We start from the raw sequence: 24,408 nt of genomic DNA on the forward strand, positions 1-24,408 counted from the left end.
GAGTGGAGAGAGATTCCATAGAGGAAGCAGAAATGTACAGTGCTCAATGTTTATAGCGGCACTGTTTGTAATAGCTAGGGCATGGAAGCAACCTAGATGTCCATAGCCAGGTGAATGAAAAAAGCAGCTGTGGTACCAATATGCATTGGAATATTACTCAGCCATAAAAAGGAACACATTTGAGTCATCTCTATTGAGTTGGATGAACCAAGAGCCTGTTATACAGAGTGAAGTAAGTGAGAAAGAGAAAAACAAATATTGTATATTAACGGGTGTATACGGAGTCTAGAAAAATGATACTGATGAACCTGTTTTCAGGGCAGGAATAGAGACACAGACATAGAGAGCAGATTTTGGACACAGCAGGGGAAGTAGAGGGAGGGACAAATTGAGAGAGCAGCCCTGACATATATACACGTGTGTGTGTGCGTGTGTGTGTATGCGTGTGCGTGCATGTGTGTGCTGTTCAATCATGTCTGACTCTTTGCCACCCCACAGACTGTAACCTCCCTGGCTCTGTCCGTGGAGTTCTCCAGGCAAGAATACTGGAGTGGATAGCCATTCCCTTCTCCAGGGGATCTTCCCAACCCAGGGCCTGAACCCAGGTCTCCTGCATTGCAGGCAGATTCGTCCCCATCTGAGGCCCCAGGGAAGCCCCACATATGCACACTACCAGGTGTAAAATGGGTAGGCGGTGGGAATCTGCTGCATAGCACCTACAGGGTTGGGATGGGGTCGGGGATAGGGGAGAGGTTCAGGAGGGAGAAGACATATGCATACTTGTGGCTGATTCATGTTGTTGTATGGCAGAAGCCAACATGATGTTGTAAAGCAATTATCCTCCAATTCAAAATAAACTTAAAAAATAAGTAAAAATTTTTTTAAATAAGAAAGAAATGCTTGAGGGAGTGGCCAGTCCACCCCGGGCATCATGCCCCAAATCCCTGCAGTTAGAAGACCTCCTCTATTGCGTGTCTGCACCAGGACAAAGTCACAGTGGCCTTTGCAGTTCCCTCTTCTCAACCTTAGTCTTTTTTCTGCACATTAACAGTGATGTGTGAGTCAGTTGCTTAATGTCCGAGAGGAAAAAAATCTGACTCTGGGAAACCCACACGTGCTTAAATTCTGGGATTGGAATTCTGTTCAGAGCCCTAAATGAATGGCATCCTCACGTCGCCTTCGATTTGTCCTCTCCATCTGGAATCATTGTAATAATGGGTCACGGCGCATGTGGGTAATGCATGTACTGTGGGAAACAGTCTATATACGCCCATCATTTAATCCGCACAAAATCCTCAGTCTCTGTTTTTTAAAAGAGGAAGCCCAGAGATGTTAATTAACTTACCTAAGGCCACCCAGCTGGGAGGTGGCAGAGTCGGGCCTCCACCCCAGGTCAGGCTAACCCTGCATCCTTCATTCTAACCCTCTGACCTCTGCCAGGATTTGCCTAGCATTTCTGGAGGCAAGCTCTCCTCCTTTCTGCTTTAGAAAAATGCCATCAAGTGGGGGAGTTACTTATCACCTGACTCAGCCCACTCACCATTCTCACATTCTCTCTATTTGCATCAGCTACTCAGGAAATTAGAGCAAATACTATTTTTAGATGCTGGGGTTCAAATGACAGTGATGTATGGGTTAGTGGCTCGTTTTTATGAAACTAGCTCAGAGGTGTTACCTGATCTGATGCTCGGAAACTCTCTTACATCACCGTTTTGATCTTTAATAGAGTTTATTTCAAAGGTCGCTTTGTTTCTTGCCGCTCCTCTGTGAGTCCTGCAACAGACTTTGGCCAGAAACACTCTGAGCTGAAATAGATGGCATGGAGAGAGGATGAGACTTTTCTCAGAAACCTGGAGCACAAAGGATGGCAGGGATAAGCAGAGAGCAGGGCAAGTCCTCAAAGTAGACTTTGCCCAATGGTTGAGCCTACAGGCAGCAGACAGGCCCTTCCTGCCAAAACTGACCATGTGTGTATGTTAGACAGAAACTCTACAACTTCACTGCTTACTTTTTATAGCTAATTGCAGTCTCTTAATTTTGAAGATTCCACCAGCAGGGAGGCTACACTATGTTTGTGGGGCGCTCTGGCAACCCTAAGACTTAGGCAAGGGAAGAAAAGAACAGGAGAGGGATGGGGATGATGGGAAGGGAAAGGAACAAATACAGAGTATTTGATGCACCCCGGGAGAAAATCTGATTTAATCAGCTTCATCCTCTTGTCAGTACTGGAAAAGGCCTTTATTCCCATTTTATAGATTAGGCAACTGAGGCCAGAGTGGTCAAGCAACTTATGACTTGCAGGGCACACGGCTGATGACTATGAGGTTAGGATGGCAAGATTTGGAAAAGAAAAATACAGGACACCCAGTTGAATCTGAATTCCAAATGAACAATTTAAAAAGATTTAGTTTAAGTTTGTCTCATGTAAAATTACAGACTTATCCTAAAAATTTAACTGGACATCCTGTCTTTTATTAATACCTGGCAACCGTCGCTGAGATTCAAACAGTTCTGTCCATTATTTCTCAGATACTCCTTTACTTTATATATAATACTTCATATATATTATACTTTTACATATAATACAGCAGAATATAAGTGATTATGACCATCAGCCAATGCCAAAGCAGTGCTTTGCCTCTCCTATTTCACTTGTAACCCTGTCATCCTCACATCACCCCATCCAACGGGTACAATTATTGTTTCCATATCCTGGATGAGGAAACTAAGTCTCAGTGAGATGCAATAACTTGACCACAGTCCACAGCCAGAAAGTACCAGAGCTCAGATTTGAAATTGTTACTGTCTTGCCTGAGCATAGTCACTTAAGAAACAGCCTTTTCAAAAGTTGAGTTAATACACATGTGGAAAAGTGCTCAATATATAAACATAAGGTTCAATGACATGTTGCAAACACCCGTGTAGATACCAACCAGGTCCAGGAAGAAAAGATGTCCAGCACTCCAGAAGTCCCATGTGCTCCCTCCCAGTTGCAATGCTCATCCTCCTCCTCAGAGATTCCATCACTCTGGCCTCCAACCTCCAGCTGAGTTTGCCTGCCTCCGAACGTGATGTAAGTGAAATCTTTACAGGAAGTACTTCCTGGTGTTTCATTTCTATCGTTCAACACTGTGCTTGTTGGATTTACCCTGTGGTGGTGTATATCTGGAATCTGGTCCTTTTCATTGCTGTATAGTGTTTCACCAGCTGATTATACATAGTGAACCCATCCTATTGTTGGTGAACTTTTACGTTGTTTGAGATTAGTTTAAAATGTGATTTTTTTTTGTATTGAAGTATAGTCCATTTACAATGCTGTTATTTTCTGATGTACAGAAAAATGTTTCAGTTATACATATATTATATATATATTTTTTTTCATATTTTTTCCATTATAATTTATCACAGGGTATTGAACATAGTTCTCCGTGCTGTCCAATAGGACCTTGTTATTTATCCATTCTATTTATAATAGTTTGCATCTGCTAACCCCAAACTCTCAACCCTCCCCTCCGCCCACCTGCCTTGGCAACTACAAGTCTGTTCTCTATGTCTGTGAGTCTGTTTGTGTTTTGCAGGTATGTTCATCTGTGTGGTTAAAATGTGCTTTATAAGCAACAAGAATGTCTGCTATGAACATTCTCATGCACGCCTCTTGGTGGACACAAGCATTCATTTCTGTTGCATATGTACCTAAAAAAGGAAATGCTAGCCAGAAAGGGAGGTATATTCAGATTGCGTAGCTATACCACGCAGTTTTTCAAAATGTTTATACCAATTTACACTCCTAACAGCAGCACATTCAATTTCCAGTTGCTCCACATTCTCACCAGCACTTGGGATTGTCAATTTTTGTAATTTTGGTGTAATGGTATCTCCTTGCAGTTTTAATAGGCATGCCCCTGATTTCTAATTAGGTTGAGCACCTTTTAATGAATTTATTGGCTCTCTGAACATTTTCTTTTGTGAAGCCTCTGTCCCAGTTTCTTGAGCATTTGATTTGGCTGTCTGTCTCTTACTTATTGATTTGTGGGAAGATTTTTAATAAGTACTGGACAGGAGCCCATAGTTCTGGGTGTTGGAAATATCTGCTCCCATTCTATGCCTTGACTCACGCACTTAAATGGTGTTTATTAGTGGAGTTCTTATAATTTTAATATATGAAATGTATCAGTATTTTCCTTTTTGAATAGTGCTTCTTAAACAAGACTTCTTAAACAAGAAGTCTTCTCCTACCCCCAAGGTTATAAAGGTTGCTATAGGCTTCTGGAAGCTTTGTTATTTTGCCTTTCACATTTAGATCTACAGCTCAACTGGCATTTATTTCTGCATATGGTGTGAGGTAGAGGGATTGGAAAACTCAATACTGTAATGATGGCAAATCTCTTCAAATTGATCTGTAGACTCTATGTCATCTCAGTTCAAACCCAGCAAGTATTTGTCATTGTCATATGAGAGACCTGATAAACAAATTCTAAAATTGATAGGTAAATTCAAAAGGCCAAGAATATCCAAGATAATATTGCAGAGAGAATGATAAAAGAATATGTTTTATATGATATTAAGATTATTATAAAGCTATAGTAACTGAGACTATGCGATACTGACATAAACACAACCAAATTGACCAATGGAACCAAATGAAAAGCCCTGAACCAGCCGACACGCATGTGGGGAACATATGTTTTGCGACTCTGGACCCACAGGGCAGTGGGGGAAAGACAGCTCTTTCAATACATTGTGAGGGGTCATCCATATGGGGAAAAACAAACTTGTCTCCAGGGCTCCCACTTTTCAACACTGCACAAGGCCAGGGGACTCTGTTCTTATATGCTTGTATGATGATGGCAGTGATGGTTGTAACATCACCGTTATATATTACAATTTTGCCACTCTTGAAAGTGCTTTCCAATCTGTTGTTTTCCCCAAACCGTAAGAAGCAGGCAGGGAAGACATTATTAGTCCTTTCATGGATGATGAGGCGGTGACTCCAAGGGACGAGTGACCAACCCAAGGACACTTGCCTAGCCCTTGAGCTTTGCCTGCGGCTCCTTCCACTTTGTGAGAAGCCCAGTGCTCCTTCCTGAGGGGCACGACGAGGGGCAGGGAGAAGTGGGCTTTGGTGGAGGTGGACTGGAAATGGCTAGAGGTCAGTCGCACACTTCTCAGACCCCCCAGTGGGCTCCTTGACTAGGTGTCAGTCCCCGGATCGCTCCCTGGAGGACAGTTGTCCCCGGGATAGAGCAAGAGGGCTGTGAGTTGTGTTGGGAAGAGGGTGGCCTGGGAAAGGCATGGAGGGTCTGTCATTTGTAATCATGCTGGAGACTGGGGTGGGGTGGGCGGATGAGCTGGGGTTCTAATTCCAGCTCTGCCATGAATTTGCTGTGTGCCTTTGAACAACTGACCTCACCTTTCTGGGCCTCAGTTTTCTGAGTCTTCATTGTTAAATGAACCATCTTTCCAGTCTTTCATCTTTAAATGAACCAACTCCAAGATGTATCCCTTAAGGTGTTTGTAAAGAATTAACAGAAATGGTGCCTATTGCTTAGTAAGGACTCAGCAATTCTCAGCAATCGGTGTTAGTATTATTCAGATCACTTCTTTCTAATAAAAAGCAGCAGCTGCCATTGATCGAGCATTTACATGTCTTTTTCTCTTGTGAAACTGGGGGCTCAGCCTTAGCAAAGGATTTATGAGTTGCATTTGCCAAGCCCTCCCCCATCTCCTGATACAGAATGGATGATTCTACATGCTTTTACATGTAGGTATAGAAAAAAGACTGGAAGGAACTACATCAAGATGTTAAAAATCATCATCTCTGGGTGATAAGAATGGTGTTGATTTGCTTTTCTTCTTCTTAATTAGTATTTTCTGAATTACGTACATTAGATGAGAATTAATTTTATAGTTGGGAAAATAATTGCTCTGATAAAGAAGAAAAGCAGATACGAATTCTTCTTGTTAGTTTAAATGAAGAAGAGTCTGCAAAGGGCCACTTTAAAGCCTCTCCTTGAGTTCCAAGCTTAAACAGACAATGGTTTTGGAGTCAGAAATTCCAGGGTACCAACCCCAGCTCTGCTCCTTTCTAGCTGTGCTAAGCTAGCTGAGTCTCTTAACCTCTGTTGGCCCCAGTTCTCTCATCTGAAAAATGAAAATGAAACTAGCAGCCTTCAAGGCTTGTTTTCAAGGACTTGATAAGATATGTTTGAAACTACATGGCCATGTTTCTGGCACTTAGGAGGCACTCACTCAGTGGTGACCCTTCCATTAAGAGGGCTCCTTTCCCAGAGTTTCATTGGAGATCCTTTGAAGGTGGGCATTACCTACCATCTCACTTTACAGAGGAGGATACAGAGGTTCAGGGTGGAAACTTGTCCAAGGTCACAGAGCTCTGAAGGGAAATTCTGAAACAGGCTCAGAGAGGGTGAGTGATCAGACAAAGGTCGCACAGCTTTAACTTGCTGCCTGCGTAGTTTGTAAAACAACAAACTAAACACCCTCCCCCACCCCCCAAAACCCCAGAGTGCCCTTTATTGGGGGGTTACCATTAATGAGGCGCCGTGGCAAGCCTCCTGAACAAAACCAGCAGCAGCAGCAACAACAAATCCGCTGCCATTTATCAGTGCTTACCCAATGCCAGGGATCTTGGCACTTTCCACAATCATCTCAGTTAATTTTCCAGACAATTCTATGACGTGCGTCTTTCGAGCCCATTTTACGGATGGGGAAACTGAGGCTTAGAGGCCGAGGTCCTTCCCCAGGGCCCCAGCAGGCCTGGCACCGGGTCTGCCCAGCTCCCAGGGAGGCTGCGGGAGGGCCAGGTGGCATGCAAGGAGTTAAGCGGTAGGCAGTGCTGTGGCTCCGAGCGAGGAGCGCGCCGGGCTGAGGCGTGCTGCTGCCGGCGGCGGCGGCGGCGGCGGCGGCGGCAGCGGCGCTGGGAGCTCGGGCTCCAGAGACGTGAAGTCCCGGGGAGCGAGCAAGGCAGGAAGGGAGGCAGCGAGAGAGAGGGAGGCGAGGCGGCCGGAGCCCCGCGCCCAGCCGCAGCCCGCGCCCGGCGCGCAGCGGGCCTGGGCATCCCGGGGCGGGTGCCTGCGCGGGGCCTCGCCGTGGCGCGGGGCACCCGCAGTGCCGCCCGCCCGCCAGCCCGCCCGAGCGCCAGGCTCGCAGGAGCCCGGTTTGCACCTCCTCTCGCCTCCGCCCGCCTCTCCGGCTCACCGGCTGGCGTCGCCACCGCCTCCTTGTCCCCGGCCACCGCTGTCGCGGCTGCTGCAATCCAGGACGCACACTCTTCCACTTTCCCGCTGGAGGTGCGGAGGATGCCCCTTGCACCAGACCCGGAGAAATAGCCCCCGGGGCCCGCCAGAAGGAGACCGCGCGGCGAGAAAGAAAATCCAGTCTCCCCTTCCTGGGTGCCACTGCAGCAGCTGGCAGCTGGGAAGGCGCCCCCAGAACGGGTGCGCCAAGCTGGGACGAGAGAGAGACCCCGGGCGCTGGTTGGGCACCGTTGGCAGAGTTTGCAAGTGGCTGAGACCCTCAGGTAAGGGCTGAGGGGCCTGGTCCTGCTAGCAAGGGGGCCTTAGGGAGAGGGCGTAGAGCTGCTGCAAAGGACGTCTGTCCCCCAGCTGGGCTGCCGATTCCAGATGCTGCCTGGAGCCTGGGGTTCAGTGTCCAGAGCCAGGTGAGTAAAGAACCCCGAGTGGTGACAGCCCGGTTCTGGGTGGATGACAAACTTTGTCTCCTCCCGCAAAGGGTTGGACGTGCTGGCTTATCCCGCGTCCATCCTCCAGCCATCCCCTGGGGTTCCTAAGGCAGGACGTCCAGGGCTTCTCAGATGACCTGGGCCAGGGGGGAAGGCAGTGGGCCCCTTTCATTTGATTCATGAATCACCCGTCTTCTTGGCCAGTTAGAGTGCTGAGGGAGGAGGAGTTGGACGTATTTTCAAGTTGACTTTATAGGGTTCTTGTTGGGGGTGATACTCTGGTAAACGAGATTCCCCATCATCTGGAGAAGCAGCCAGGGCTGCCTGGGTGATGGATTCTGTGTCGAGTGCTTTGCAGTCTTGCTTATGTCCGTTCTGGTGCGTGCGTGCATGTGTGTGTGTGTGTGTGTGTGTGTGTGTGTGTAGAGGGAAGCAGGGGGACCCTTCCAGCCAGATTGCCCCTATCCAAGCCCTTCCAGCAGCCCCAAGTGTCATCGCCAGAGCCGAATCACCTCACTGGCAGAGACGCTAGAAGCAGTGGGGATTAGCTCCCGTCCCTTGCAGCTTCTTAGATGAGCTAAAGATTTGGGAGAAGTTTCCTGAGCTGCTCAATGAGACCATTCAGATTGGAGCCTGGCGAGGTGCAAACTTCAGTAGAAAAGAGGTTGGAATGGACATTTGGATGGGGACTCTTGGCACTGTCATCCTCAGCTCTGAGGCTGTGGGTGGTCTGTCACACCCTAGGCCCCTCGAGGCTCTGCAGAGCCTCATGAGTTTGGCCAGATCATTTTTTTCCTCTTAAGGAAAAACATGCTCCAAAGAGGCCACCTAGTCTCCAGGGGTCATTTTGGAGCCATCCCTGTTGTCACAGCCCCTGAAATGGAGCCTTGCTTCCCTCCCTGGGGTTCCAGCCTAGGGCCGGGGTCATCTCCATGAACTAGTTGGTCCGTGAGGCAGGTAGTGGAGGTGCTTCTGTTCGTGACCTAACGGATATATTCCTCTGGCCCTGTGGTCAGACCTGATGTCTGCCTCTAGGGAACGACATTGCTGCGTGGTTCCTGGACAGTGCTTGAGACACGAGGTGGGAGTCTGAGAACCTCCTGCCGTTGCTTGGGATTCTGACCTGGGGCCAGGCAGGCTACTTTAGGGGCTGTTTCTCTAGGCTGCCAGGACCTGGGGATGGTTCGAGGGTGTCAGAGGCTGGCATTTGATGTCCTGGGGAAACCCTGTCTTCAGGTCAAGAGGTTGAATGTCAAGTCGGCTGTCAATTTGCTTTGTGAGTTTGGACAAATCACTCAACCTCTCTGAGCTCCAGTTGCTGCTTCTGTAAAAAGGAAGAGATTTCCTGTATCCTCAGAGGTCCCCGTTCAGATATTCTTATAGCCCTGAGTGATTGTCAGAGATGAAATCCTCCATATCCCAGGAGGTGGTGTAACATAGTGTGTAAGAGGGCTAGGACTGAGACACAGCTGAGTCTGACCAATCACTTCACCCTCTGAACCTCGGTCCCTCCACAGTCAAATGAGTAGCTGATAACGGAGACAGTTCGTGGGAAGTGCTTGGTGTACCTGGTGAGGCTGGAGCTGCCCGAATGCAGCAGCAGGGCTGTCTGTTTTGAGTCTTGTGCATAGGCATCTGGGTGCTGTTGTCCCCGGAGAGGCTGGCCCTGAGCACCAGGTGATTGCTCCTTGGCTGGGGAGCAGGGCCCTTGTTCTCTCGGATCATCTGACACCTGCAGTTCCTCCCCCCACCCCTCACTCCTTCCTCATAAAAGCACTTCTGGACCAGCAGCTCCTAGTGGGGAGCCCCAGGCGGTCTGGGAGCACTGGATGCATCCAGCTGCTGTGTCGCCATGACAACAGGAGGTAGAGGTAAGCTGTCTCCATGGCTTCAACTTTGCAGCTGTGGAGGGATCCAGGGCAGAGAAGTTAAGTATGTCTGGGCAGCCTTCCATCTGCTGAGGCTGTCTGATCAGGCGAGGCTGCTGTTCCCTGCAGGAACAGCCACGCCAGGAAAGCGTCTTGCGTGTGTGTGTGTGTGTGTGTGTGTGTGTGTGTGTGGGCAGGTGGCTGAGATTGTGGAGGAAGCTGTCGATTAGTCAGTCTTATTTCTTTCTGAATGATTCCGAGGCTTGGGATGTCTACATCCTTCCCTGAACTAGGTAACCCCTGTGCTCTGCTTAGTCGCTCAGTCGTGTCCGACCCCCTAGACTGTAGCCCGCCAGGCTTCTCTGTCCATGGGGATTCTCCAGGCAAGTATACTGGAGTGGGTTGCCATGCCCTCCTCCAGAGGATCTTCCCAACCTAGGGATCGACCCGTATTGCAGGCGGATTCTTCACTGTCTGAGCCACCGGGGAAGCCCTGGGTTCATGCTAAAACCTCCACGGGGAAGACAGTCCTCATCTCGGCCAACACGGAGTGAGTTAACAGGCATGCAGTCGGGCCTGGAGTGGGAGCAGCTCCACCGTGTGTTAGCTCTTATCTGCGTACTCGACTTTCAGAAAACGAACAGTTTGCTTTCCTGGCGGAATAGGACGTGTGTGTCTGTGTAGACACATGTGTGTGAATGTGTGCCTATGTATACATTCTCATGTAGGATGCGTACGTGTGCTCATGTGAGTATGAGTTACATAAAACCCTGAAGCGTGTGTGGGCACATGTGAGACTAGTGTCAGTATGTGTACTCAGGAGACTGCCTGTCCACTGACTTAGGCGTATGTGTGTGCACGTGCCTGTGTGAGGCAGTGTGAGTGTGGGTATGCACAAGCACTTGTGAGTGTTAAGCAGTGGTGTGTGTGTGATCAGATGCACACATGTGTCGTGACGGTCTGTGTGCCGATCTCTGTGTTTGAGGAGCTATGCGGGGTGGCCAGGGCACATGTGTGTGTTGTCTGTGTGGGCCTCTGTGGGCGCCTGCATGTGTGTGCATGTACGCAGTGATGCGAGTGTAAACTTACAGTTGTGTCTATTACATGTTTTTTTGTGTCTCTGCATGCATGTGTGTGTATAGCGCTGCACACGGCTCATCCTTTGTGTGCATATGCTTGCTTGCTGTGGTCAGCCTCTGTGTCTCTATGTGTGTGTGTTAGGTTCTGAACGTGTGTGTCTGTGAGTGACAGAGGGTACATTTGGCTGTGTCTCTGTGGATGTGTGTGTGTCTATGGATGTGTGCCTGTGTGTTTTGCAGGGCAAACTTAGTCACCTGTGTGTGTACACGTGTGTTTCTGAGTGTGTGCACCTGTGTGAAGCATTGCATGCCTGGTTTTATCTCTGTGTATAGGTGTGTGTTTCCTGGTGTTGCTGTTGGGTCTGTTGGTTGCTGTGTCCATTTGAGTGTGTCTCGGTGTGCACGTGAGGTGTTTCTGGATGTTGCAGTGTGACATTTGTGCATGTCTCCTGTGTGTGCGTGAGTTTCCGGGTGTGTGTACCTAGGATGGGGCCTTGCATCTTTTTGCGTGTCCCTGGGTGTATGATGTGTGTTTCGTGTGTTTGCCTGTCTGCGGGGCAAAGTAACTTCTGTGTGTGCCGCATGTGTATGTGTGTGTTTCTGAGCACACGCATCTGCGCGGGTGTGACTCAGTGTCCCTGGGGCTGATGAGGTGTTGGCGGGGGCGGGGGGGAGCTGTAAACACTGCTGAGAGCGTCCAAACAGAGCACAGTTCTGACCCTTTAAAAGCTCCTCTTCTGTCTGCTCTGCACGTCTGCACTGTGCTCGTGTGTGTACCTTCCGAGTGTTGACTCAGCGATCGCTGGTGCCAGCTCTGAGCAGAGTGTTGGGGTGTCGGATGTTCATTTTCCTGAGTGCCTTTGCTCTGAGGCTGTGTCTTCCTCTGCCCCCCGGCTCCCTCAGCCCCCACGACAACCCACGTCTCCCCCGCCAGAAGCCTGCACGTAGGCCAGTCACCGAACAGACTCACAGATGTTCAGAGCGCAGGTATAATTTTAGGCAGAAGGTCTGAACATAGGCAGCCTAGGATGCACTGAACATTTCGACAGCAGTGTTTCTAATTAAGAGCAACTTGTTTTCCTTAAATAAACAAATCAAGTGAGGAAAGAAATTGCCCGAGATTAATGGCTCCCTGGAGCAGGTCCAGATGTTGGGAAGGTGAGGATGGGGGTCCCCACAGACTGCCAATGTTGCTGCTGGGGTCTTCCAAATTTTGACCAGGAGTTGATGAGGCTGGGGCTGCAGAAGCTGGTGAGGCGAGCAGGCCAGGGCAGCATGAGAACCCTTTCTAAGGTTGGCCTAGTGTTTGGTTGTTGGGGGGAACACATCACGGGCCCCAATTCCTCCCTGTATCCACGCCCTTAGCCATGAGACGTGGCTGTTCTTCCCACTCAAGAGGCAGGCAGGGTCTGTGCTCTGCATCCTTCACTTTGGGTTTGGCCTTGTGTCTTCCTCTGGCCATTGGGCGGGAGTGATGGTGTGTCCTTTCCAAGCCTGGGTGTCCAGGGGCCTTGCATGTTTCTGCCAAGGCTGGGAGAAGGGCTCCACCAAGGTAACTGCCCCCCTCCCCCCAGTCTGGCCCCGGGAACAAACACATGTTGAACAACCCTTAGCCCAGACCTCAGTGAAGAGTCTAGCTCAGCCACACTCCAGCTGGCCACAAACAGGTCAGGTAATTAAATGCTTCTATTACATGTTACTGGGGCTTTGTGGTTGGTTGTTACATACCATTATCATGATTGTAGCTAACGGATGCAGTTACCAGTGGTCTGTATTTCCTGCTCCTGTGGGACCCCTGGTACTCATTCAGAGATGTACCGTGTACTTCTCACCATGGATACCCCGTTCCTACCTGGATCTCTGCTCATCCCAACATCAGCAGTTTTAATAATAATAATAACAGTTAGTGCTTGTGGTGCGTTTATATACATACTCCCCATATTCACAACTACTCTCTGAGATATTTCTGTTATGACTTCTGTTTTAACTTGTGAGGCTCAGAGAGATGAACTGACAACTCAGGAGAGGCATCACTGGGATTTGCACTCAGATCACCAGATGTCAGAGACCATGCCTTTAACCACGATGTCGTCTTGCCTCCCCAGTGCTAGCAGGCATGTTTGCCATTCCTGGGAAGCAAGCGCACGTTTGACCTTCACGTGGGCTCACCTGGAGGCCAGGTAGGCAGGAAGGAACCAGGTCACAGGCATGGGAAGTGTCTCTTTGGTTGAGGGGAGATTTGTTCATTCTCTCATTCATGTATTTGTTCTATATTAAAAGTCAGGGTTTGCTGATGCTCAGCATTTGCTCAGAGTCTTCTAAGAGTCGTACTTTGTCCCGGGCCCTGAAGATACAGAAATAGCAGGCCCCAATTCTGTCCTTGAGGACCTTACAGTTTGGGGAGGAAGCAGGAGACCCTGGGTTCTGGAGGCAGATTAGGACTGGAGTCCAGCCCAGCTTCCCTGTTACTATCCGAGCCCCACATTTCTTGAGTCTCAGGTTGAGGACAGAAGCTTCAGTTTACCACCTTAGGAAATAACAGAAGGAAGGCTTGCGCCTCAGTTTGCTCATCTGTAATATGGCAATAATGACAGTGCCTTCTCCCAGAGTCGTTAGGCATGTTTACTAAGTCAGCTCAGCCCGTCAGCCCTCCCACCCATCCCCTGGGCATTGTGAAAGGGGACTTTGGCCGAGGGTGCAGAGGGCTGGTGACAGAGCTGAGGTTAGAACCTGGGCCTTCTGCATCCTGACCGGTGACAGGTCCGCAGTCTCTTAGATCCCATGCTGCTCTCACATGTGAGTATATTAGTTTCTTGCTGCTGTAACAAATGACCACAAGTACAAGGACTTAGAACAATGTAAACTTATTCTCATTGCTAGGGATTAGAAATCTAGACGGGGTCAGCAGAGCTCCGTTCCTACTGGACTCTCAAGGGGAGGAACATTTCCATGCCTTTTCTATGGCCTGGAGGCTGCCCACGTCCCGAGGCTGGTAGCCCCACGTCACTCTGACCTCCGCCTCCACGGTCATATCTCCATCTCTGACTTCTGAATTCCCTGCTTCCCTTATTAGATGGGCTTCCCTCATAGCTCAGTCGGTAAAGAATCTGCCTGCAGTGCAGGAGAACTGGCTTCGATTCCTGGGTCAGGAAGTTCCCCTGGAGAAGGAAATAGCAACCCACTCCAGTGTTCTTGCCTGGAAAATCCCACAGACAGAGGAGCCTGGCAGGCTACAGTCCATGGGGTCGCAAGAGTTGGACACAACTTAGCGGCTAAACCACCACTATCACCTTATTAGATGGCATTGGCCCCCTCAGATAATCCAAGATAATCTCCCCATCTCAAGATCCTTAACTTACTCGTATCTGCAAAGCCTCTTTTAGTATGTAGGGTAACGTCACCATAGGTTCAGGGAATTAGGACACAGATATCTTTGGAGAGTAGTTATTTGGCTACCCGGCCCCCCTGATGGCTCAGATGGTAAAGAATCTGCATGGTTTAATCCCTGGGTCAGGAAGATCCCCCGGAGGAGAGCATGGCAACCTACTCCAGCATTCTTGCCTGGAAAATCCCATGGACAGAGGAACCTGGCAGGCTACAGTCCACAGGGTCGAAGAGTTAGCCACAACTGAGCAACCAACATTTTCACTTCTTTTTTTTTATCTGGCTACCACGGTGGAAAAAAACAAATGAATCATTCCACATGCATTGATTCAACATATATTTATTAAGTACACGGGGCTTGAGTATTTCCTGGGCGTCTGCCATGCACCTAGGTCTGTCTAGGTCCTGAAAATGAAGTGTTGAGCAGACAGAGGCCCTGGTGTCCTGGGGGGTGATTCCAGGAATGCGAGTCAGAACAGAAATGCATAAATAAGTAACTGAACAGCTTAAATGTAAATAGTGATGAGTTCAGTGAGGAAAGCACAGCAGGTGATGGAGGTGGCGTCTTCTAACCACCCCTGTCGGGATCCTCTGCGTCGAGGAAGCTTCCTCCCCCGCCCCTCTGGTGTGGGGGTGGGCATGGTCCTCCTCAGCTGCCAGGCCGTGGGTGCTGCACTTCCCCCTTCTAGTGACTTCTCTACACTCTGCCCTCCGTTGTAACTGTCCTTGGTCACCCCACTGGGGTGGGCTGTCTGCTACCCGCTGGTCCCTGACCGAGACGGGTGCTTTTGACGTGCCAGGAAATGTGCCCTGCTCTTCTTGTGTTTTCACTCATTGATCCTTACAACATCCCTCCAAGGAAGATGCTCTCTTACCCTCTTTCTCAGGTAAGGAGGATAGCCATGTTCACAGCATCTTTATTCACAATGGCAGACAAGTGGAAGCCACCCAAGTGTCCATCGACTTGGGATAAAGTATGCTCCATCCGTGCCATGGAATAGTATTTAGCCTTAAAGAGGAGCAAAATTCTAACACACACTACAACAAGGATGAACCTCAAGGATGCTTAGGCTAAGTGAAATAAGCCAGACACAACAGGACAAATAATGTATTGTTCCACTTTGACTTTCTTAAAGTAGTGCTCACTTCGGCAGCACATATACTAAAATTGACTTTCTTAAAGTAGTCAGATTCATAGGGACAGGAAATAGAATGGTGGTCTCCGGGGGCTGGGGGAGGGGGAAATGGGGAGTTAGTGTTTAATGGGATCGAGTTTCTGTTTGAGAACATGACTGTTCTAGAGACGGACAGTGGTGATGGTTGTACAACGATGTGAATGTACTTAACACCACTAAACTGTACGCTTAAAAATGGTTAATGTAGGAAATTTTATGCTGTGTGTGACGTCACCAACTTAATGGATATGAGTCTGAGCAAACTCCGGGAGACAGTGAAGGACAGGGAAGCCTGGCGTGCTGCAGTCTGTGGGGTGGCAAAGAGTCAGACACAACTAAGCAACTGAACAACAACAGATTTTGGCAGGATGAAAACAAAGTGAATAAGTTAAAAGTCTAGACAGGACTTCCCTGGTGGTCCAGTGGTTAGGAATCCACCTGCCGATGCAGGGGACACGGGTTCAGTCCCTGGTCTGGAAAGATTCCTCATGCAGGAGGGCAGTTAAGCCCATGGGCCACAGCTACTGAGTCCATGCACTCTAAAGCCCATGCTTCACAACAGGAGAAGCCACTGCAAGGAGCAGCCTATGCCCTGAGACCACAGGAGGCCTGTGCTTAGCAATGAAGACCCAGTGCAGCCAAAAATGAATAGATAAATTAAAAAAAATTTTGTTTCTAAAGTCTGGAGAGGTTAAGATTGAAACCAAGATCTGACCCTAGAGCCCATGTTCTCTTCCCCATACAACATGGTCTCACCCTCCGAGCACTATGTACTCCCAACAGTGGGTGTGCAAGCAGATTGTGAAAACAAGCTGGGGGAATGTGGACTGGGGCTTTGGACGCAGCAGAGGGAAGAAGACCTGAGGCGTTGAGGAACCCATGGCATGCTGGCACCATGCACTGCCTTTCATCAGGGCTCACCCACTGGTCTAGTCAACAGATTTTTATTGAGCACCTACTGTATGCCAGACCCTGTGGAAAAAGTGAAGAGAAAAACAAGACCCCAACCTCATATAATTACAACTTGAAGTAACTGCCAGAATTTAGGGCCTCTGAAATGAAGACTTCCTTGAGAGAGGAAAAAAAAAAGGAGCCCGGCTCTGAAGGTTGAAGAGGATTGACCAGGTGAAAAAGGCTGGGAAGATAGCATGTGCGAAGGCCCTGAGGTGAGGAAAGTGGCATGAATCAAAGACACGGACACACTTTCAGACTAGGAAAGAGCTGGTACATGAAGTGGACAAATCTCAGGGCCTCACCAGCCCCATGAGCGCTTTGCCCTTTATCCTTCCTGCAGTGGGAGGACTTGTACAGATTTTCAGTACAGGGAGTGAAATGATGCTATTAAACCCCAGCCAGAGCAATAAGAAGAAACTGCACCCCCACGTGAGGTGGGAGCCCATTGAAATGCCCACAAAGAGGGAGCTGGGCGGACTGCAGCGATTTCAGGATTTCAGCTTCATTATGCAAAACACACAGCTTTCCAGGGGAGAGGTAGGCTTGGCAAAAAAGAGTCAACAAATTAGTTTTTTAATCTGCTTTAAGTTGCTAAAACGCCCTGTCTCCCTACCATTGTCACCTGATGGCCTGTGGGCTATTTTCACTTTTATCAGAGAATTTTTTTTTTTTTAATTAAAGGAGTTTTTCCTTTTGAAAAACAAATCCCAGCTGTGTTCTGATAAGATAGAATTAAAAACGGGCATTGGGGGTGGGGGGAATGCCACAGAAAGCTCTGACTTTTCTCCTTCTGTATCTGAACTGATTTAAATAATAATTACGTTTCATTTTGATGCAGCCTCTCCTCAGCCCTTCCTGGCCTCCCCCAAATCACCAGCGTGTACCAGCAGCTCCAAACATAGGATGCTTCTAAAATTCCCAACTCTTGGCCCCTAGAGAAAGAGAGACAGCCCTATAAAAGACCGAGCTGCTGCTGTTAAGTCACTTCAGTCGTGTCCGACTCTGTGCGACCCCATAGACGGCAGCCCACCAGGCTCCCCCGTCCCTCGGATTCTCCAGGCAAGAATACTGGAGTGGGTTGCCATTTCCTTCTTCAATGCATGAAAGTGAAAAGTGAAAGTGAAGTCTCTCAGTCGTGTCCGACTCTTTGTGACCCCATGGACTGCAGCCTACCAGGCTCCTCCGTCCCTGGAATTTTCCAGGCAAGAGTACTGGAGTGGGTTCCCGTTGCCTTCTCCGGATAAAAGACCGAGAGTTCTGACCTAACAGCTTCAGGTTCAGGGCAAAAGTTGCTGGAATCCAAGTGCTGCCAATTCACAGCTGTGTGACCTCAGGTAATTTATTTCAATCCCCTTAGCTTCTAACTGCGTGCATGCTTTCTAAGTCGCCTCAGTCATGTCTGATTCTGGGACCCCTTGGACTGTAGCCCACCAGGCTCCTCTGTCCATAGCATTCTCCAGGCAAGAGTACTGGAGTGGGTCACCATGCCCTCCTCCAGGGGATCTTCCCAACCCAGGGATTGAACCTGTGTCTCTCATGACTACTGCATTGGAAGGTGGGTCCTTTACCATTAGCACCAGCTGGGAAGCCCTAGCTTCCCACTACTCATATGTAAAATGGAAATAATGATAGTATTTATATTCGTTGGAGCCTTCTGGTTGTAACTGACAGAAAGTCCAACTTAAATATCATTACACTCTTTTATTCTCAGGCAAATAAGCACTGTGTAGGTTCATGTAACTGACAACTAGCTTCAGGTTTGGCTTGATTCAGGAGTTTGATAGTGTCACAGGACATTCTCCCACTTTCTCTCTCTCCCTCGCTCCCAGTGTGTCTCTTTATTTTTCCCTCCTGATCCCTTGACTCTCCTTTTCTTCGGTGGTGGGCTTTCCTTCGCCAGTGGGCTCTGGCTATCTTCATCTCTGCACAAATGCCTATCAGTAACTCCATGATTACATAGTGTCAGCCGCAAGCCCTCCTCCCACTAGTCCTGGAGTTGAGAGTTTGTAGGCAATGGCAATGGCACCCCACGCCAGTACTCTTCCTGGAAAATCCTGTGGATGGAGGAGCCTGGTGGGCTGCAGTCCATGGGGTTGCTAAGAGTCGGACACGGCTGAGCGACTTCACTTTCATTTTTCACTTTCATGCATCGGAGAAGGAAATGGCAGCCCACTCCAGTGTTCTTGCCTGGAGAATCCGAGGAAAGGGGGAGCCTGGTGGGCTGCCGTCTATGGGGTTGCACGGAGTCGGACACGACTGAAGTGACTTAGCAGCAGCAGGTTTCCTGAAATCAGAGAAATAGACTATACTGTTCAGTCAGATTGAGGTCATATGGACACCTTGGTCCCTCCTCGGGTGGGGAGAGTGTGAATCAGCTCTTGTGGTTTCCTGAATCACAAAGACCAATAGCAGAAGCGGGTCCCTGAAGGATAATCGGGACCCAGTTAACCTGAGCAACAGAAGTAAATGCCGGTCACACTAAGATGACCTTTCTACTGTCATCACCTCAGAGGGTTGTTGTGAGGCGAAGATTAAATGGTATTGATCATGCAAGGTGCTTAGCACTGAGCCCAGCATGCACTGTACACAGTAAATGCTATTCCTACTGTTTCTATGCTATTATTGACATGCGATAATACAGGCCGGGGAGGGGTTCTGTGAGTACCAAGGGTGATGGGAGACGCCCATGACCAGATGACTCAGCCTGGGCACCCCGCTGGCCCCTGAGAGTCTTGGACCTGTCCATGCCCCTCCAGTTTTGGTTGCCAAAAGCCATCATTCCCTAACAAACCACATCTCATGGATCGCTTCACCAGCTAAAAGCTGGTGATGGCTCAAAGGATGCAGGGAGGGTGACAGATGCTGCTAGGGGCAGGCAGGTCCCCTAGGAGGGGCAGTGATGAACCAGAAACCTGGGGAGCCAGCTACAGGGAGCACCCACTCCCACCCAGCTGTCTCCCCACATCTCTCAATGGTCTTTAAGGTGTTATGCATAACCTCTACCTGGTTGTAAATGTTGGTCACCCAGTTCAGGCAATTTTGAAACACAAGATGGAGCAAACAGGCGTGTCTGTGGGCTCAGCTGGACCTTTGTTGTAAAGCCAGGTCTCCACGACACGGGGGACACGGAGCCTGTTCTGTCCGAACCACAGAGAGCTGGTGTTGGGGATGCCCTCGGAAGACTCGCCAGCCCCTTGTTCTAGAATCGGGTCGTGTGCCGCCTGCCTTCAGCGTCCCCCTGGATGTCCCCACAGGAGTTCCTTTTCATTCTGAGCCGCACCATTTGTAACAGGCTCCGCGGATGGCTTCAGTGCGAACGGCCGCTTAGAAGCAGTTCATTTTGCTGCCTGAGATTATTAATGTTCTCTCTGATTTCCTGCTTCACTCTATTGATTTCCTGGGATAAAACTTTCTCTGCAGAGGCTGTGAAGGTAATTCAGCCGCCATCCCTCCATGTGAGGGAGGGCTGGATCCTGGCTCTCCCATCCCACTTCCTGCTGTGTGACAGAGGGCAAATCACTTCACCTGTCTGAGCTTTGATTTTCTCTTCTGCAGCCTGGGGGGTCCTCAGAGCTCCCGCGTCCTAAGGAGGTGTCGGTCACATGGCAGGTACTCACCAACCTCAGCTCCTCCTGTGAAACTCCAGCCCCAGTGACCCGGGGAAAGGGAGAGACCTGCTCATGCTTCTTGTATAGATTTAACACCCTTTCTATGGACGGCTCTTTCCAAGCATTGGTTCAGTTACTCAGTCGTATCACTCTTTGCAACCCCATGGACTGCAGCACTTCCTGTGCTTCAGGCTTCCCTGTGCTTCACTATCTCCCTGAGTTTGCTCAAACTAATGTCCGTTGAGTTGGTGGTGCCATCCAACCATCTCATCCTCAGTCGCCCCCTTCTCCTCCTGCCTTCCGTCTTTCCCAGCATCAGGGTCTTTTCCAATGAGTCGGCTCTTCGCATCATGTGGCCAAAGTATTGGAGCTTCAGCTGCAGCATCATTCCTTCCAGTGAATATTCAGGACTGATCTCCTTTAGGATGGACTGGTTTGATCTCCTTGCTGTGTCCAAGGGACTCTCAAGAGTCTTCTCCAACACCACAGTCTGAAAGCATCAGTTCTTTGGCACTCAGCCTTCTTTCTGGTGCAACTGTTACATTCGTACATGACTACTGGAAAAATGATAGCTTTGACGATATGGACCTTTTTGGCTCACAGCAGCCCTGAAGTTTGTGGCCTTATATCATTCTCCTTATTTACAAATGAGGAAACTGAGGCTCTGAGAGGAGAAGGGATCTACCCAAGGTCACAAAGCTAGGGGTTGCCAGAGCTGAGACTTGAGCTCTAGTGTGCCTGCATCCGGCAGCCCTGGCTCTTGAGAGGGGTGCTACCTTCTAAGGGGATCAGCTGCACTCTCAGAGACCCCTGGGCACCAAGGACCCCTTAGCAATGGGCTGTAGGTAGCTCTGCTGCTAACTTGCTATGCCACCTCTGGAGAGTTTCTGGATCTCTCTGGGCCTTTGTTTTCTCAGCTCCTTAGATTCATGCTCCTCCCTTCCAACCTCAGGGCCTTTGCACATGCTGTGCCAGCTGCCCGGCATGGGCCCCTCTCCGCCTCCACCCTTCTCTACCTGGTTAACTGCAACTCCACCTTCGGGTCTTGGGTGAAGCATGGCTTCTGAGAATTCCTGTGGAGCTCCCCTGGACCAGATCAGACCTCCCTCACTGTGTGCTTCCCCAGATTTGTCTCTTTTCTTCAGGGTTTGCGATTCCAGTGCTGTGTGATGATTTAACTAACCTGTGTCACCTCTGCCAGAATCGCCCACTTGAGGGGGATTGGGGTGTCAGTTAGAACTCTTCCCACACCCACACTCCAGGCCTGCCACATATTTACAGCGAGAGGTTGTGGTTATCAACTGAAACTTAAAAAGAGCTCTTAGGGCCCTCAGATGCTGCTGGTAGGAGTATGGATTAGTACAACTGCTTTGAAAAACTTCTGGACTATATTTACTTACATGGCATGATATATCCTCTAATCTGCTATTCTACTTTGGGATATAGACTCAATAGAAATGAGGATATATGTTCTTTTTATACATGTAGTAGTCATAAGCATGAGAAATCAGAAACTACCCAAGTGTCCATTATGGTAGAACAGACAAGTAAAATGAGGTCCCCTCATAGCATGGAATAGTACACAGCAGTGAAAATGGATTGGCTACAGCTTCGTGCCACAAATAATGCCTAGCAAAAAAATCCAGACACAAAAGGGCATATGTGTGTATGTGCCTGCTAAGTTGCTCAGTCGTGTCCGACTGTTTGTGACACCTATGAACTGTAGCCTGCCAGGCTCCTCTGTCCATGGGATATACCAGGCAAGACACTGGAGTGGGTTGCCGTGCCCTCCTCCAGGGAATCTTCCCAACCCAGGGATTGAACTCACTTCGTTTACATCTCCTGCCTTAGCAGGCAGATTCTTTACCACTTGCCCCACCTGGGAAGCCCAAAAGGGCATATACTATACAATATTAATTACACAAAGCTCAAAATAGAAGCTAAGCTATAGAGTTTAGGAATGCATGCATGCTTAGGTGAAAACATTATAGAGAAAAGTAAGGAAGAAGTCGTCAGGACGGTCATGACCTTGGGTGAGGAAGGGGGGAGGGGTGATTAGAAAGACGCACAGAGGGGGCTTTGGGGAGCTGGCTTTGGTTTCTGGCCCTGGAAGGTGGTTACATGGGTGTGTGTTCACTTTGCAGTAACTCATCAAATTGTACACCTTTGTTTTGTGTTTTCATTTGTCTGTGGGTCACAGGTCTCATGGAAAGACCCCCTATACCCACCGCAGATAATTGCCTCTCGGGGGGGAAATGCCACCTAGACCACGCTGCCTTGGTTTATACACAGAGAACATCTCTGGCGTCCTGTTTAAGCAAAGGTTCCTCTACTTTCAGTGGCGTGGGGTGTGCCTCTCTATCCTATAAGCCCCCAGGACTCCAAATTTACATGTGTAAAAATAACCCAGTAGCTTTCTGTTTTGGCACGGAGGCCACCTGGCCAGAGAACACAATTATCCCCTTTTACTCAGACCATGATAAGTGCGGGGTGAGGGTTGATGGCCCCAGAAGAAAAAAAAAAAAAAAAATAGAAAGAAAGAAACTAGGAAAGAAAGAGAAAAACAAAACCTGAGAAGCATTTTCAAGTTTCTAGTTTTGCAGGCCACCGAAAGACAGGGCATCAGCTGTCCTGGATTGAGGGTCAGATAACACAGCTGGGGCGGGGCTCAGAGTGAGGACCGGGGCTCCGAGGTGGGGCAGTGAGTGCCCGGCCCCGGGGCGGGGGGGTGGGCTGGCCGCCTGTCCGGGAGAACTAGGTCAGCGGACTTACTGCCCCAGATCTTTTCCGGCCACCCTGACCTCCGTTTCCGTGCAGATAGGAGGGGGGCCCTGGGCCCTGCTCTTGAACCTGAACCTTAGCTGGAGAGCAGAAATACTGTGATTTGTGTTTGTCCTTGGAGCTTGAGGGGGCTCCCCTGGTAGCTGAGATGGTAAAGATCCCACCTGCAGTGCAGGAGACCCCAGCTCAATCTCTGGTTTGGGAAGATCCCCTAGAAAAGGGAATGGCAACCCACTCCAGCACTCTTGTCTGGAAGATTCCATGGACAGAGGAGTCTGGGTGGGCTACAGTCCATGCAGTCATAAAGAGTCGGACATGACTGAGTGACTTTCCCTTTTAGAGCTCAACATAGGATGTATCAGGTCTTCCAGATGCTTTCAGAAGCCTGGCTGATGGTTTGGGGTTATTAACTCCCTTGACGATGAACTTCATCCATCCATTTAGAAAACATTCATAAATCTCCTACTTACCATTCATTCAGCAAGCATGAATTGCGCTTACCTTGGGCTGGACTCTGCTAAGCATCAGGGATACGATGAGAGTGACTAGCTGGTTTTGGTTTGCCAGGGATTTTCCCAGTTTAAGCGCTTAACATCTAAGTGTCTCGGGAGCCCCTCAGTCCCCTGCAAACCTAGACAGTTGACCCATGGTGAGCAGGATGCTTCTGATGACCAACCTCGTAGAGCTCTCAGTCCAGTGGAGGAGGTGGGCAAATACAAACCAGTGCGTCAGGGTTTCAGTGGAGGAGGCGTGGGCTCCAAAGGAGGTCTCTCATACCAGTGGAGGGTTTCCAGGAAGGCTTCCTGCAGGAGGTGGCATCTGAACCAAGCCCTTCAAGAGGAGTAGGGCCAAGCAGGGCTGGAGAGTGGGTGAGGGAGAAAGACAGTATTCCTGATGGGAAAGAGAGCTAGAGGCTTGTTTTCAGAGGTGAATCAGGTGGACTGTGGCTGATGGTAGAGAAGAGTAGGGCTGGGGAGAGGGCCAAGGGAGGGGTAGGTCATGGATGACCTTTTGAGTTAGGGGGGCACTCACCTGGCATTTGGGAAACCTGGGTGGGAAGGGAAGGGAGAAGGGAAGTGAAGGCTCCAAATTTCTATTTCAAGATTGCCTGGGCTGCTGTATAAAGCGTGGAGGGGGAATTGACTGTGGAGGTGGGGATGGGAAAGGGTTGAGAATGGCTGAAAAGAGACTATTGGGCAGGGCTCTTCATTAAAGCGTCCACATGCTCAGGCCAAGAGCCTCAGAGTCATCTTTGACTCCCGTGCTTCATTGGCCGCCCCACAGGCAACTCTGAGTAAATCCAGCCCCTTCTCGCCACTGCCACCCCCGTTCCTGGCATCCCACACCCTTTTCCTCCACAGCTCTTATCATCTTCTAATCTACCACGTGATTGGCATGTTTATTTTGTTTACTCTCTGCCTCTTCCCTCAAGAACAAGGTTTCCTCAACCTCGAAGCTATTGACATTTTGGACCACGTAATTGTTTGTTGCTGGGAGCTGTCCTGGGCATTCTGGGATGTTTCAGCAGCATCCCCAGCCTCTCCACCCACTAGATGCCAGTTGTATCCCCTTCCTGGGAGGAGACGACCTAGAAAAAACCTCTTCAGACCTTGACCAATGTCCCTGGCGGGGCGAGGGGGCCATATCGCCCCCGAGTCAAGACCTATCGCACAAGGATTTACGTTCCGTGAGGACTGAGATTTTTGTGTCTTTGACCGTTGTTTCCCCGGCACCTACAGTGTGAAGCTGGGCTCACTCATAGTGGTGCTCACTGAGTGTTTGTTAAATGAATGAGCGTGAGATGATAGGGGACGAGCTTGGAAAACTGTGAAGGGTTTGGGAGACAGTAAAGTGATTGGA

The 24,408-nt window shown here is 49.4% G+C and overlaps 1 protein-coding gene across 2 annotated transcripts in view; it reads left to right on the forward strand.

The window, feature by feature from the left end:
• Positions 1-7,164: 7,164 nt before the first annotated feature.
• Positions 7,165-24,408, forward strand: part of WSCD2 (WSC domain containing 2) — a 111,981-nt gene continuing 94,737 nt past the window's right edge. For both annotated transcript variants that reach the window (XM_061141672.1, XM_061141673.1), the window contains exon 1: positions 7,165-7,537. The gene's annotated coding sequence lies outside the window, so the exon portion shown is untranslated. The remainder of the gene's footprint in view (positions 7,538-24,408) is intronic.

The sequence above is a fragment of the Dama dama genome, chromosome 5 (assembly GCF_033118175.1).
Source record: "Dama dama isolate Ldn47 chromosome 5, ASM3311817v1, whole genome shotgun sequence".
Classification (NCBI taxonomy): domain Eukaryota; kingdom Metazoa; phylum Chordata; class Mammalia; order Artiodactyla; family Cervidae; genus Dama; species Dama dama.